The sequence below is a fragment of the Micrasema longulum genome, unplaced genomic scaffold (assembly GCF_059751315.1).
Source record: "Micrasema longulum isolate JH-2025_06_02 unplaced genomic scaffold, ASM5975131v1 h1tg000148l, whole genome shotgun sequence".
Lineage (NCBI taxonomy): Eukaryota > Metazoa > Arthropoda > Insecta > Trichoptera > Brachycentridae > Micrasema > Micrasema longulum.
The window spans coordinates 262,286-279,306 of NW_028277354.1; positions in this window are offsets into that span (position 1 = coordinate 262,286).

Below are 17,021 nucleotides of genomic sequence, written 5' to 3' on the forward strand. Positions count from 1 at the left end.
CATTGTTAATCTGTCATTCTTTAACAAATGCCTCCCCAATACTGTTCAAAAAAGACACGTAGCGTCGGACTAATTTTGCCTAATCGGCATTTTGCTGTCTCGTTTTTCGCACTCTAAAACTAAACTGATTAGGTAATTTCTTTTTTAAAAGGTATCAAAATACAACAAGCTGATTTGTTACTTTTCGTTTTAAAAAATTGTTTACCACATCCGTATACCGTACGTCCAAGGACGGCAGATAAACCTGAACGCCGTTATGGGTATTTGGAGGGTTCTAGCTCCCATAAGAAACCATTTTTAAAATAAGTTAAACTAAAAGACACTACAATAGTAAATATGTATAGCGTGTACAAAAATGCTTTAGTACGATAATCCAGAAAGAAAATACGGGAATACGTTTGTATGAAGAAAAGTGAGACCGCGTCTTGTTCTTCCCACTTTTAAGTCATAGTATTTTATTTAAGTTTATATTTGAAGCACTTACTTTGTGGTTATTCATTATAATAAAATAAATTAATCAACTTTGTACTTAACCACTATTTTTTTTATTTATTTTTTTCACCGACCGGTTTCAAAGCAAACAAGCCTCTTCGTCAAGGTTTACGTAACTAATGCGTTGATTCCTTTTTTATTTTTATCATGTTCACTAAATACTACACGTGGACCCAATAAATCAAGTAGTTTTTTCCTTACACGGGTGGTAATTTTATATGACTATTTTCGAAGTTAGACAGGAGAGGATTGAAATAAATATTGTTTATTTGGTTATTAATTATTGTTTTCTTCTATTAGAGTAAAAGAACACTTAAGATGCTTAAATAATAATAATTTTTCTGAATTCACAAATCATCTGATAAATAATCATAACTTCAATAATGACACAAAACCGGATTAAAAGTACTTCATGTTATAAAATTAGACAACTAAAAAATCTTAGAAATTAAAAAAGTGATTCATAATAAGATAATAATTAAACACTCACAAAATAAACATTTGAATATAATTAACAATTTTAATTATTTAAATATTTTTTTACAAAAAATTAATTAATTAAAATAAAATTATATCTTGTATACTACACTTTTGAAAACTTAATTATATATCTACTCTCAAATATGAAAATCAATGTGCTTTAAATACTGTTATGCAATCTGCAGATTCTTGATATCGAATTGAAGGACACATTATTCTTGAACGAATGTGTGTTAAATATTTTGGGTTCTTTAAGTAACGGCCATTAATTTTAATATGACTCAAACCAATTAACAATTAACAATCGAACATAAATATAATTGGTAATTTAGGTTTCTTCTACATTCAGCGCTTTGAAGTAAAGTGTTGAAGTCTCATTTCGTTATTATTATGTGTGAGACTTATGACATTTATGCAGTAAATATATGAGAATGCTTAAAATATCATGGTGCTTTTATGTAGACGCCCAAGTTTCTTTCCATATCTATGGTGGTCGTCCTGGTTGTCGACGACACTCTTGAGTCTTGTGCATCACGATCATAATCGCTGAGTCTATTCTCTCAAAGTTGCCTCTTCAAAATCATCCTCTCTGCCTACTCCATCTCACAATGTTCTCCATATTGTAGATTCTGCAATTTTTTTTGTTAAGTGTCCTATTCCTGAAGATTCTGCCTCCGATAGGTTAAAATGTTTCTATTTCTGGTGTTCTAAAAAAAGGTTTTGTTCAGACAATGTTTGCTCTCGTTTCCTTATGGGTCTGATGCATGCTTTATACATTCTGAATTTAATGTTCAATTCAGAAATTGATTTATTACCGGAACATTTGATCGGAGATAAGTTTTGCGTTAGTTTTGACATGTAGAGCAATTGCAGAGCAAAAAAGGCTATAAAGATCAACCATTTGAATTTTGATGGATGCAGAAAACAATGAATACCGAGAAAGACCAAATCCAACAAACACCAGAAGATGGACATGTTAACTTCGGAATAATTGGTGCACGTGCATGAAAAGGTGCATGAGTATAAAGGAAGAGAGGTCTGTATCAAAGACTGAGTACTGCGGCTTTTTTGTTTCCAGGTAATCAACTTATATTTATTTTGTGAAATTTAAAATACCTTCTTTTTTTGACAGATTGTGACCACCGCTTTCCCATATCGCGACTCTTATATTGAGAAACAAATACAAAGAGGATAGATTTACGTAATAAAATAATACGTTATACTATTCTGATAAGGTGTCTCGTGGGGTTGATATAACCCTTGTCAGGCAAAATTATTTACAAACAGGTTTAATTTATTCATACAAATTGTTACAAACATCATTTTCCCGGAGGACGTTAAAGACACAGGTTGATTTGACCGGAGGTTGTACTTTTGTGAAATTTTACATCTATCCATAATCGGAAGGGTAGTAAATAAGGATTATGCAAGGGATCAAGGCTCTTCCGCTGATCGTAATCAAGGATTATGGTGTGTTTCCAACTGACAGTTTGGCAAAAATGAATTTTTAAAACAATAAACGTGTTTTAGAAAAAAAGACTTGTTCTCGGCATGTCACATATGTTTATTATTTATTTAATCACAACACAGTACAAAAATTTTGTGACTCCCAGGAACGACACGTTCCAGTTTTTTTTCATGATCCACTCTAAGCACATACTTAATATATGTGTTTCGTGTTAATTTTGGTAAAAAGTTTTTTTTTATAATTAGTAAATTTTTCTTTACATGCAGAGCAGTTTTGTATAACAAATTTAAATATCAAAGCCAAACAAATTACAAAAGGTCCAAATTTTTCCGGAATCGAAACCAATTCCTTAAATAACCCAGTTCACAATATTTACGAGTACCAAGTTGATATTTATCGTCATTTTGAAGGTAGTAAAACTATTTGTCTTGTGGTCTGATGGTCAGCACGTTTGCCTACCATGGGAATCAGATTTAATTCCTGAATTGAACAATTTATTTAAAAGGTGATTTTACACTACGATATTGTCCCAATGGCAACAGAAGGGTAAGACTGATCATCTAACCTCCATGTTAAAAAAAAAATAACCAAATATGCTCCGGTTTGTAAACCATACAATGTATTATACACCATTAGGTGCGAAAAAGGAATAATGAAGTAATAAATATGATTATTTTAGGAAAAAAATAGTAGCTTAACGCAAGTAAGGACTTGCAATAATCATTTACGATAATCGTTTACATAATCGCATACAATAATCTACAGAATTTTAACAAAAATATTTTTTGACTACATCGCCGCTTCAGTTCGTTTTTGTCCAACAGACCAAAAGACAAATCTGTAAAAATAGAGCTTAAAAGTTTTTTTTACGAAATAGTTATAATAATAACCACAACTTATGACAACATTCGTTAAAAAACTCCTACTCAATTTTTTTTTTTTAAATCATTCGAATTTAATAAAAAATGCATTTTTCAGAACTCCTGTACACTTAACTCAATTTCATGTTTTTTTAAAAATATTTTTTTTTTTTAATTTCACGTTTTATATAACACTTTTTCTAAAATATGAATACCATACTGGCCACAACCCGTGTCGAGGCATTCATTTACATGATTTAATATATTATACTTATGGTGTCTAGTGTCTACAAATATATATTAACATATAAAATAATACATATTCATACTTAAATCCACAAAGATATATAAACATAAATAAAAGTGAGAAAAAAAAGGAAGAAAGGAAAAATATTAAAAACGGTCTGTTGGATAAAACGAACTAAAACAACGACATATTAAAATTCATTGCAATAGTCATTGGCTGGTTTATAAGGCCACTTTATGCACTGTAGAACATTCACAATTTTGTCTATGTTTAAACATCTACGTTTCCTCAACTCTTCCATCTGTTGACTTTTATGAAGTAAAATAGCTGAAACTTTTATGATATAGGTGAAATTTATCTAGCTGAAAAATTTCCCCTACTAGGAAACGTCTGAATTTCTTTTTAATTTTTGTACTTCTATATAAAATAAAACGACATTAAATAAACCGTATTTTGATGTGATTATTTTTTTTCTGTTGAGTAGTTTGTAACGAATCTGTAAAATTTATGACGAATAACAAACTTACATGCTTTCTTTCAAAGACATGTTTTAGTTGTAAGTGAATAGTATTATAGATTAACATTATCAATCACAAGTTAATGCTTCAATATTACATTTATCAGAAATAATAACGACCTGTCAAAAGCAGTCGAATAACGATCCTCAAACAAGTTTGATATATTACATAATGTGATATGTTATGGCTTAAATTGCCTTGAGCTTTCAAACGGGTACATATGTATTACATATTTATTACATATTGATTAAACAAATAAACTTATGAATCAATAAAACAAAAACTTAGATCAGAAATCAATTTATATTTAACGATTTAAAAAAAAAAAATGAGAAATCCTTTCTAATATCAATTTTTTTTTTTAAATTTTAAAAACATTGTAAAATAATTTCATTGGCCGATTTTAGCTGAAGGAGTTAACTGGAACTCAAATTAAGTAGTTAATAACGTTAATAATAAATTGAAATTACGGTTTGAAAAAAATACATTATATTTAAATATAGAAAAGAAAAAAATCATCGCATTTTTTATTAACAAAACAAATTTAGATTCAACAGTAAAAATTATTATTTACTAAATCAATTACAACAAAACCAACTGCGATCTTACATGTTCAGTACTTGATACAACATTAATGTATAAATCTGTAAATAAATTATCTGTTAGGGCTCTACTTTGGTACAAATTAATTTGTCAGCATGCGTCGCACTCCGAGTATAAACTCAAGTTGGTACATGATTACAACACCAGGTTTACTAGTATGGAAGGGCTAGCTGTTCCTAGATACTGCAATAAATATGGCAAAAGGACACTGCAATGCAGTATACCTAAAATATTTAACATGTTACCAAACAATATTAAAAATACTAAATTAAATACAAGAATGCGACGTTTGCTCAAATAATGGTTATTAGAAAAAAGTTTTTTGTATTACTGATAGTTTTTAATTTTTCATAATGTAATCTGTAATTGTTTTTCAAGTAAAATTATTGTTAATGTAGGTTAAGTGTAAATAATCGATGTAATTTATAAGAACCTGCTGACGAGTTGTATGTTTGCAACTCAGCAGGACTTTAAGAATATTTTGTAAATATTTTTGAAAAATAAATTAAAAAAAAAAAAAAAAACAAATAAAATTAAATATATTGGTGTATACATAAACCAAAACTTAAAATGGAAAGACCATATTAGTGGACTAGTTAAACGAATTTATAAACATATTTATTAGACAAAGGATTATTTAAAAATCAATAATTAAAAAATAGCTTATTACTCAATTGTACAATCTTTGTTACAATGTGGTATCGTAGAATGGGGTAGTGCATATGCCAATATATTAAACCCCCCTTAAAAAGTACAAATATTAATTATTGACGTAATTTGAAAGAAACCCTCAACATTCAATACAAAAAGTCTTTTTAAAATATTTAAGGTTCATACAGTAGACACTATTTATAAAATAAATTATATTATACAAATTTATAAAGAAGAAAAAATAAAAGAAATTAAATTGAATAAGTCAGTCAGATATTAACATAATATTAAAATTCTTAAATTCCACACAAATCATTGTCAAAATAATTTTGTCTTCAAAGGTGTAAAAAATTATAAAAATCTCCCCAATGAACTAAAGACTATTAAAAATAATATATTAATTAATAAATTTAGAGTAAATCTAAAGAAATTTTTTGAACACGTGTAAAAACTACATTAATTTTTAATTATTATAAATGTATTTTTTTTTAATGTTTTTTCTCAAATATCCTATGTTTGTATTTAGTTTCTCATGTGCTCGTGTATTTCAAATTATATAAACTCTTATAAATAAACAACTACAACAGTGTAAGTCACTCTCCAAGCACAAGAGTTAGTCTCTTTTTTGGAGAGTTACTGTGATAACGCTTACTAGATGTATAAAGTAGATCTGTATAGAGTTTTAAAAAAACATGTACTTTTTGTGAAATTAATTAATAAAAAAAAATAAAAAAAAGAGGTGTTTGAATAGAATATATTGCAGTCCCTGGACTGCCCACCTGAAGTGTTGAACTGATTATCTTAACTTCATTAGCAAAAAATATAAAGATGCACTGCGATTGGTGTATAAATGAAGTAAATTATGCACTATTAAGTGCGGAAAGGGAATGATGATGGTGAATCGAACTTTTTTTGAAAATTTTCTTAGCATTTTATATTACAAATACCAACTTAAAGTGTTTTGTAATAAGCATTTTACTAAACACGTGTTTAAAAAATAATTATGAAGGTATTGAAACATTTATATTATTTTATATAAAATGAACAAAAAAAAAGTTTTTTTAAGTATAAAAAGAAATATTAGCGTTCTCATAGTTAACATAAATATTTCAATTTTGGTGACTATTTTCAACGAGTTGTAAATAACTCACTTTTGGAATATGGAAATCAAGTTGGGGTAGAGTGGGATTCGAACCTCGAATCTGTGAGTCCACAACACTAGCCACGGGACCACAACCCGATTCAAATTTACAAAGTGGGTTTGTACGTCATTTTTGCCTGAAAATGCAATATATGTCTAAATCTGAGATAGGTATAATTGATAAGATTAAGAAAGGGTCGTGAAATATGTTTATTTTAAAAGATTAAAAAGAAAAGAAAAGTAATAGTGGTAAAACCCATATATATGGCTAGAATAAATGGTAAAGTAGGACGTGGATGACCAAGAAAGACGTAGCATGATCAGATAAATCAAAATCCTAAGTCTGGTCACGTCAAAATCCGACGCAACCGAAGGGCATGTATGACAAGATGTATGAATGTGGAAGAAGCCAGGAATGCATGTCGAGGATAGACGTGTGTGGTGGTCCATACTATTTGCCTGGCACTTACGAGGGAGTGGCGTGATGGTTATAATAGTGCGATATATTCATTTCTAGTATAGACTATGTTACTTCGTTTAGTCTTTGGATGGGGGACGTAGGTATTCGTTATTTCTCGTGAGCGTTGAATTACGAGCAACTTTAAACACCTCACAAACTATGCAATTGCATATTGTACCAAATTGAACTACTGTAGAGATAAATGCATCAAGACAAAGCTCATTGCTCACATTTCGGCCATTATTTCGGCTCAACTTTTGCCAAGCTTGCGCTTTGTACCCGCCTTGGTACAACAGTTGCTGACAGGGGCGCACTCGAGGGCTTTCGGGGGTCCTTTAAAAATGTAACATGTGTGACATGAATATATATAATTATGAAATAAAGATAAACATACTTATTAAATGTATTTAATAATTTAACAAAAACACACACTAAAAAAAACCTACAACTTATGGATATTCGTCATTACAATATTTATGGACCCGTTTTTTTAAAACGTGACATTCGCTTGAAACGTTATTTTCATCATTGCAATTCCATTATTTTTCAATTTCAATTTATTTATTTATTAATATATATGTACATTACAAAATGGAATATCTTAATTCATATATATAGAAATAATTATAATAATAATGTAAAATAGGTTTATACAAAAATGACACATAAGTATACATAATATCCAGATAATATTATGTTAAAAAAGTAAGAGAAACTTGTAACGAAAAACTCAAGGCACTGCTTTGAAACACCAATTGCATTTTATCTTGATCATTTGTTTTACGTGTAGGTAAGATGATCAGTCTTACGCTTTAGGTACCGGTTCAGGGACTATAAAATATTCTAGTGTAAAACACTTTTTTAAATAAATATTTTATGTCAACCATGTCAAAAATCGAACCCGAGACTTTTTGCATGGTAGACGAACGCGCTTACCAATACACCACGAGGCCGACACGTTATTTTTTATTAGAGGTTTTTTTGTGATTCGTGTCAAACCGCATAAAAAAAATTTGTTTTAAAAAATTACGCCTTAAATTAAATTAAATTTAAACCTGAAGGTGATTTTATTGTAAGTTTGTTATTTTTTTTTACATTTCATTAGCACCCAATTTCAATTATCGAAATGAGGGATTAACATACACGATAAAACATAGCTTTCTGGAAACACGATATTTAATCGTGTAAAACTTTGATCTTTTTTTAAGTCAGTTATAAGCATGTTTTGATGATTTTTTTACAGGTATTGAATATGTTTGTACTGGTTTAAATTAAAAAAAAAAAAAAACAAGAATCATGGGGGGCAAATATTGTGTTTTGAAAAAAGGATCCTCAATCCCTCATGGATGTATATCAGATTGTAGTGAAAATATAATAAACATAAAATAAACAGTATCTGACCTTACAGTATATCGAAAAATATATTTTTTCTGCTAAACACAAGTGTAAATATTTGTAAAATATTCTTAGTAAAAATGTATTCCAAAGGGACGATTCGAAAAATTTAGAAAAAAATTACTATAAAATATGTTTGCCTTTTTTTTTGGCAGTTAATGTTTATATCAAATCGTCTTCAGTTTGATTGTCAGCATGTTTGCCTACCATACATGAGGTCTTGGGTTGGATTCCCGACATGGTTAATATGAACTTTTTATTTGAAATGGTGTTTTCACTCCAGATTATTTCATAGTCCCTGGACTGGTACCCGAAGCGTTAAACTGATCATCTAACCTTCATGTAACAAAAATGATTAAGATACGCTGCGATTGGTGTACAAATGCAGTGCCCTATGCACCATCAGGTGCGGAAAAGGAATGATGATGATGAAATATGTACACAGAGTGAAAGAACTCCCTCTACATACTCAATAAACCGTTTTAAAGATGGCGGGATTACCTTTGGTTTCGCTTTTACAAAAAGCGACGTTTCTTTTGTCAAGTTACTATTTTAAAAACGTTAGTTTTTCTTTTTTCATAAAACACAATTTTAGTTAAATTTAGCTTGACTTTTTTCATGAATTTCGCAAATAAAACAGGGGGCCGTTGTTTGAATATGTCCATAAAAAAGAATGACAGTACGTCATTCTTTTTAATGGACACATTCAAAATACAAATGGTAGATAAAAGTGTATTTATTTGTATCAAATATTTGAACTCTTTTTTTCTATGATTTATTTTGTTGCCCTGTAATAAAATGGAATATTTTTGTGTTTTATTTTTAAATGTTTTTTATTTCCTTTTTTAATTACTATAAAAAAAATGCCATATAACCTTTTACAAAATATTTAACATTTTCTTTTTTATGTTACACAAAAATTATAACTGTCCATTATTTATTATAGGAGCAAAATTCGTCAACATTTTCTTGTATACCCACGAGCAGGCCATGCCTTTGTGGGTTTTTTTTGTTAACTATTTTTACTTTTTATATGTATTTCATAGCTCTCTTCTCTCTGTCTCTCTTTTTATCACTTATGGTTATTTAAAAAAAATATATTAACAAAAGTTTATGTCCATTATTATACTTATAAAGGTATTTTTGTAAATTTGATAAGATCGATTAAAATTATTTCTTTCAATATTTTATTTTTTATACTTCGACATCTTTCATACAAGTCAACAAAACATGAATTCTACAATTATGCATGCAGCACCGCTCATTTATAGGTTATTGATAACAAACATTTATCGAAATCATAGCTTAAGTATTGTTAGTAGGTACTACGTTTGAACACTAAGGGTCAGGAAAGGCTAAACCACTTCTTTTGATCGGAAACAGCACACGGAACCTTCTAAGCGCAGTTTTATGTAATTTATTTTTCTTTAGATATTTTTGCATTTAATTTCATGCTAACAAAAAAGAAATAATTCTTAATTCTTTACTTAAAGTACTGTAAATCGAGCTCAAAATTATTCAATAACAATAATGCCGAATGAAAAGTTTACAAAACATAATGAAATGTTGGATGGATTTCAAAACTTATTGCCATTATATCCTCCCTTTTCGCACCATTTATATGCCGATGATTTGCAATTGTACATTGAAACACATAAAGTATTGTCACTTGCACTCGAGCATATCTTTTCATGGATAAAAAAGCATGGGCTTCTCATAAATCCAACAAAAACCCAAATTGTACTTGTCTGTAGTAAAAAATGTATTCCAAAGTGAACTTTTCCACACTTCCTCTTTTCAAAATAGATGGTACAGAAATTCCATTCATGACTTTAGTCACAAACTTAGGTATTATCATTCGTATTAGCATTTAGGGTGGCACGATCTGGTTAACAAAGTTAGTCGTAAACTTTATAGCAGTTTGCACTCACTTTAAAGATAACAAAATTTCTTTCCAATTAATGTTAAGCAAACATTAGTCCAGAACTTACTTATTCCACTCCTTGACTATGCGGATGAATGTTATCCAAATGCTTACTCTGCATTACTTGATAATTTAGAACGATTGCAGAATGTTTGTTTACGTTATATCTTTGATTTTCGCAAATTCGACCACATAACCGAATGTCGCACGCAACTACACTGGCTCAGTATCAGGCATAGAAGACACATTTACATTCTATCTTCACAATATTTTAAAAAACCCCACTTTGCCTTTTTATCTGAGAAAGCTATTCCAACTTCTATCACAACACGGACTATCTCTTGGTTCTGGTAACGAGAGAACCTTTTTAATACCCTTTATCGCTCTAATTTTCTCGCCTCCTCTTTTGCAGTAGTAGCTGCTCAATTGTGGAATAATCTAGTGACTAATGTTATAGACGCTCCTTCTTTATTAACATTTAAGTCAAGATTGAAATGTCACAACCTTATATTTGAGTAGTTTCATTATCCTTTTTCTTTCCTTCCCATTTCCTCTGCTCTGTTTTAAGTTTAGTGTTATATTTCTATATATTTTAATTTAGTATAAAATTGTAGGATTCAATATGTCCATGTACTTGTTATTTTCTCAAATTGAACGGTTTGGGTAGGTAGGAAGAAATTTCCTTAACGCAATATACCCGCCCTTATATGTATATAAATGAGATATGTATATAAAGTGTAAATAAATAAATTTAAAAAAAAATATGCTCCTAACCTTTCCTATGCCACAACAATAGAATTTGAAGATGTTGTAATGTTTTTTGGAAGTGACTGCGCAGGTTCTTTTGTTGAACAATGAGTAAAACTTAAAATTTGTAACACTGCAATTTTTAGACGGAAAAAACACAAGTGGCTAAAATAAGTACACACTTTAACGCTTTGGCAAATTGTGAAAAGACGCTTATGCAGCCAAATATTTAACAATTATCAACTCTCACTTAGTGTCAAAGTGGATGAAGTATCCAGTTGTGAAATATATCCTATTTTCGACTCGATAATTATTGCTCTTAGTACAAAATCCTGAACAAGGAAATCGAGTTGAGATAAGTTTGCCTTAGTTTGTAGTGATGTACGTGTTTGCTTACCATTCTCGAAAAGCATGCTGCATTCGGCTTACCAATGCAGTGCCCTATGCTCCGCTAGGTGCATAAATGGGATAAAGACTATGACTGTTAAAGTAGGCACCAACAGAAATACGGTAAAAATCAAAAACCTCCAAAAAAAATATTAAAGGAGCGCCCCTGGTTGCTGACATGAAACTTTACGACTCACAGAAACACTGCCGACTTGTTTGGCTGAGTGTGTTTGTTAGTGAGACTTAAATTGTGTTGAATTTTAGAGGTACTAACTCTTTAAGACATCCACACCCCTTAAAATCTTAAGCTAAGTCACTCAGGGTATTTTGTTGAAAAGATTGTTTTGAATAGATTGCGTTGAACAATAGGTAAAAGGTCTATAAATTTGAATCTTTTCTCAGAATAGTAAACAATTTTCATATATTTCTACACAAAATAAGAAAAAAAAAACGAAAACCATCACGTTGTATTCCCGTAAGGATAGGCAGAGAGGATAAAACGCCATATCACTCTGTCTCCATACAGATCTCGGTTCCTCTAAATTCATACGTCTTTTGACTTTTGACATGTCCATTTTCGAGTATTTTTTTATAGTTTTTTTTTAATTTTTTTATTTAAATCTTAAAATAGGGCACACATATCATACATATTGTTATGTGTGTTCTAATAATAACATTGAACATATATTTAATTTATAAATTGTTTATCACATATGTCTTGACCATTATTTTAAATTTTGATATGTTTTTTTCTTCATAAATATTTTTTTTCCATTTCGTTATACTTTTTAATTGCTTTAAATAAAATTGAATTTTGTGACTTTGCCTTTTTCCTAAATGGAAGTCTAATTTTGTTCTTTTCTCTAGTATTGTGATCGTGTTCATGCTGGTTCCGATCATTTTTTTTCCAAAATTCTGTTTTTTTATTAGAGTTTATAATTTTATGAACAAATATCATTGTATTGTAAAATATTCTTTGTTTATATGTTAATAATTTCATTTCATTTACCATCGACTTTACCCTCGTATATCTGTTTTTTTCAAAATGATTCTAAAGGCTTTATTTTGTAATACAGTTAGTTTATCTATGTTTTCTTTGTTTGATAAAAATAAAATGCTACTACAGTAGTTAACGTGTGGTTCAATAATTGCTTTGTAAATAGTTTTGCAGGAGTCCTTATCAATAAATCTTCTGATCCTTCCCAAAATTGATATTTTTTTTGCAATCTTATTTATTACCATCTTAGCGTTTTGGTGAAATGTAAGTTTTGAATCCAACATTACACCTAAATATTTCATTTCAGTGACTTCATTAAGTTTTTCATTTTCTATTACAATTGATGGTGTAATTTCTATTCTTTTGTTTCCTATATTCATATATTTAGTTTTGTTAACATTTAATATAGTTCTATGTCTTTTTCGGTCTATCTCGTTTTCTACATCCGTCAATATTCGCATCGTAAATCATTTTAGCCATTCTTTTGATGTCCATTCGCTCTACATGTCTAAACCAATGCAGAACTCTTTTCTTGATTTTGTTGATAATGCTGAACTCAGCTGTACATAATGTACGGATCTCAATATTTGTAAACAGTTTTAACACAAATTTGTCTGAGAGATCGCATTGAAACAGCATTCAGTCTACTTTTATCCTCGTTTTTCCAACTCCATACTTCGCTCCGATACATCAGGATCGGCACCAGGACTCTGTGAACTGCTAAATACAGCATGGTTTAAACGAATAGCCCATTACTATCCGGTATCCGGCCTACCCATCTAATTTTACTATCCAGTCGGATACCGGATAGAGCTCAATATCCATCGGAGACCTGATATTGAATTGCAAACATTTTATTTAATCAACGCCACTAAATTAATTTATTGATACATACCGAGTATGGGAAAAAGGAAGTAATCATAATTATTTTTAAAAAGTCATAAAGTTGCATAAATACGTCCAATAGTGTTTAGCACATAGTAAATGAATTAAAACCGCAAAAAAATAGGTGCGAAGGTTTTTGCGGTCACTGTTATCAATTTGTTTATTTTTTTGGGTGATACCGTGTGTGTTGGATTTGTTCCGAAGTTTCGGCTGCCATTGCAGGGGGTATAATCAGGGTAAACTAAGTTTAGAGTGAACACACACGGTATCACCCAAAAAGAAACATATTGATAAAAAAATATTCGTCAAAAAATATATTCTAACCAAAAATTGCATGAAAAAAATAATGCTCTAGGCATGACACTATCCAAAATCATTATATTGATTCAATAAATAAACTTTTAAACCACTTCAAAATGCAACTCATTGACCAATAAGTGATAGCCGAAAATAATAAAGAAATATTTTGACTCCTTTTTATTTTATGCCTATTTAAATTTAATTTTAACAGAAATTCGATATCCGGCTTAGGGACTCCACTATCCGTTTTATCACTTCAATAAAGACAAAGCTTTGTTTATTTGTGTATTTTTTTTAAACATCCATTTAAATAGTGAATAAATGGAATATTGTTGTGGTCTAGTGTGTAGTGCGTATGCCTACCATGCTTTTAAAATATAGATAAAAAAAGGTGTTTTAACAGGGCATTATAACATTTTACATGGTCTTTACTTGAAACGTGAGGCTGGTCATCTTGCGTCCATTTAACGAACAATGTTAAAAATAAAGTGTATCATAGTTGTTTCTAGTATTATTATTATTAAAGCTCCATAAGAAGCAAAAATGCACGTCGCACTTGGCCATGAAGCAAATATAACAGAGAGATTACATATTTGTAAAACATACAAACTTGATTAAATTATATCAAAAATTATCCATTAAAAAAGTTAACATTCTCAATTTATAATTCAATGTTTATTCCCAATGCAGTGCCCTGTGTACATCACTGTAAGGTTTTGTAAAGAAAATGATAGTAATGATAATGACGGTGTATTCCAGGAAGTTGAAAGTTGTTGATTTAATTTTGGAGTTGATTTTTTTGTTGATTTCCACGAAAAGTTTCCGGAACAGTATAATATGTTAAAATTAACCCTTTATACCACTTTAATTAGCTGAACCCTCATCATGCTGTTATTAATGACTTTTCAAAAAGTTCAAAGTATATAAAAGCCAAAAGCCAAAACTTCATTTTGTTGAATGTGCCTTTTGTGACTTTTCAAGGAATGAAGAAATACAATGTGACGCCAATACATCAATAAATATGTAAAAGAGAGAGCACAAAGATAGAACTCATATTAAAAAAGCATAAATGCTGTTTTGAGGCCAGTGTTTGTAAGAAAAGAGATTATGTTGGTATTTGGCAGTGATGGGAGACGCACGCATGTAAGATGACAGTGGTATTTATGATTTTTCATTTATTTTGCTATAATAGGGCTTAATTATATGTTAACTTTTATAAAATAATGAAAATCAATTATTAAACTGTATGTTTTAATGTTTTTTTTTCAAATGTCTGGATTTTAGAATATTCCGTCTTTTTCTTGTGGTAATTTGATATTTAGCACTGCGCGCAAAGGAATTATTTACCACGGCATTTCAAGACTTAATCGAAACGTTTGACCACAAAGATGATGCTTTGAACATAAATAATAAATATTATAGCAAATATTAAAAATGAGCACGGAAGTAAATCAAAATAGCAAAGATTAAATGTTTCATTTTAGAATTGAGTAATAAAATATAAAAACATTTGTAATGTTAAAGCAAACAAAATATATTTTCATTTTGTTTTAATTTTGGTTCTCATTTTTAAATTTGAAAAAAATAAACAACTAATGTTAACACCCAGTATAACCCATAGCTTAATTTTTTTTCATCAAAACAAACCAGAGCTAATTATCAGTTTAATTCACAATATTTGCCCTTTGCAACAGGGGTATTATGTACCATTCACCATAATACCCCTGTTGCAAAGGGCACTGCACGAGATCAACTAATGCAGCGAATGTCTATCATCTCTTATATAAAGGCAAAGTGACCAGCCGTACGCTTCAGAAGTCAATATATCAGCGGAGAAACTTGTCTTTTTTTATCAGTATTTAATGTCGACCTTTCCGAAAATCCAACCCGGGACGTCAAGACTTATCTCCACCCGATTGTTTTTAGATGTTTACCTAAAAGTAGCTGTCCAGTCAAAAACGCTTGTCTGGGATTCTGTTTCTGTTAAATTATTGTGTATCTTTGCAGCCTGCCGAAATGGTTGAAAAACCAGAAGTTGAGATCTTGCAAAAAAATAGCACGTGAAAGATCGACGTGCATTTTTCAAAATAAAAGATTTATGAAATATACAATTAACAACCCGAGCAATAAGCTATTGCAGGCAAGTTTCGATGCGCGTTTTTGCTGGTGATAAATTGCCCTTATCCCTTTGACGCTGATTGCAAAAAACAAGTGTTGAATACATTTTATGCGAACAAAAAGTGACAATTTATTACATTCTCACTGTTGATAAATTGTAATTTTCACGCATAGAATGAGATTTGAAAGTTTCATACACTGCCTGCGGAGAGGAGCTTAATTACAAACCTTTACATAGTGAAAAGGACCTTTTCAGTGAATTCCTGAACGATATCATGTCATGATTTATTAGCATTGTATTTAAAAAAGCCACGAAATAATTTAACGGAAAAATTTTCAATATGCAATACACGTGTTGATAAAAAAAAAATTAAGAGCCAAGCGAAAACCGTTGAAAGTTTTTTTTTTATAAAATAAGGGTTAATAATTTTACGTCAGTTTATTTATTTATTTTATTTGAGAAATCAACAGTTCTACAAACATATTTATGGTAAACAAACAGATATATTGTATAAACTCAAAACTAATAACAGATTTCCACAAAGTGTACAAAGTTAGTAAAGAAAATATATTACATATCAAATAAATACATATAAGTTTGTACGTATAATTTTTTTTTATTTTCATGTTATTTAATCAATTGTTAATAGAAACAACTTTGTTTTTCGTCATTATTGTAATTTTTAATGATGAAAAATAAAAGCTCTGAGGATAGATAGTTATGATCATAGCGTTGTCATTTATTTTATGAGTTAATTCAATAAAAATCCACATTAAAACACACAATTTGTAAATAAAAGTAAATACAATTTCTCACGCATATAAACTTTCGATTATAGAATAACACAAAACTGATGGAATAACATTTGTTTGTTGTTGTTTATTTTTTAATCTCGCACAATAAACAAAGCAATACATGTATGTACATGTGTACTTGTTGATTATGAGTTAGTTCTAAAAGATTTTTCGCAAAATCTGGGAGAGCATCATGAAATAAGTCAATTTCGATATTTCTATAGTATGTGTGATATTCCAAATACGTACGGGCCAAATGTGTGTGGTACGTTGCATTGCTTGAAAATAAAGGCAGTTTGAATATTTCACGATGTTTGAGCATTCTCAATAACGCATTTATTTTTATTTTATTATGAAGATTGTTATTTACTTTATAGTTTTGTATTTTAAGGAGACATTTTGTATCGAAGCAACGCGGCGTTTTGCCAGGGAATCAAAATGAAAAATAGTTCGACGTCGCTCATAATTTGAATGTGTGTTAGAAATTTGGGATTCGTCTGAAAGATATTTCATTTATTTATTTAAACGCTCTACGGACTTTTACATTCACCAG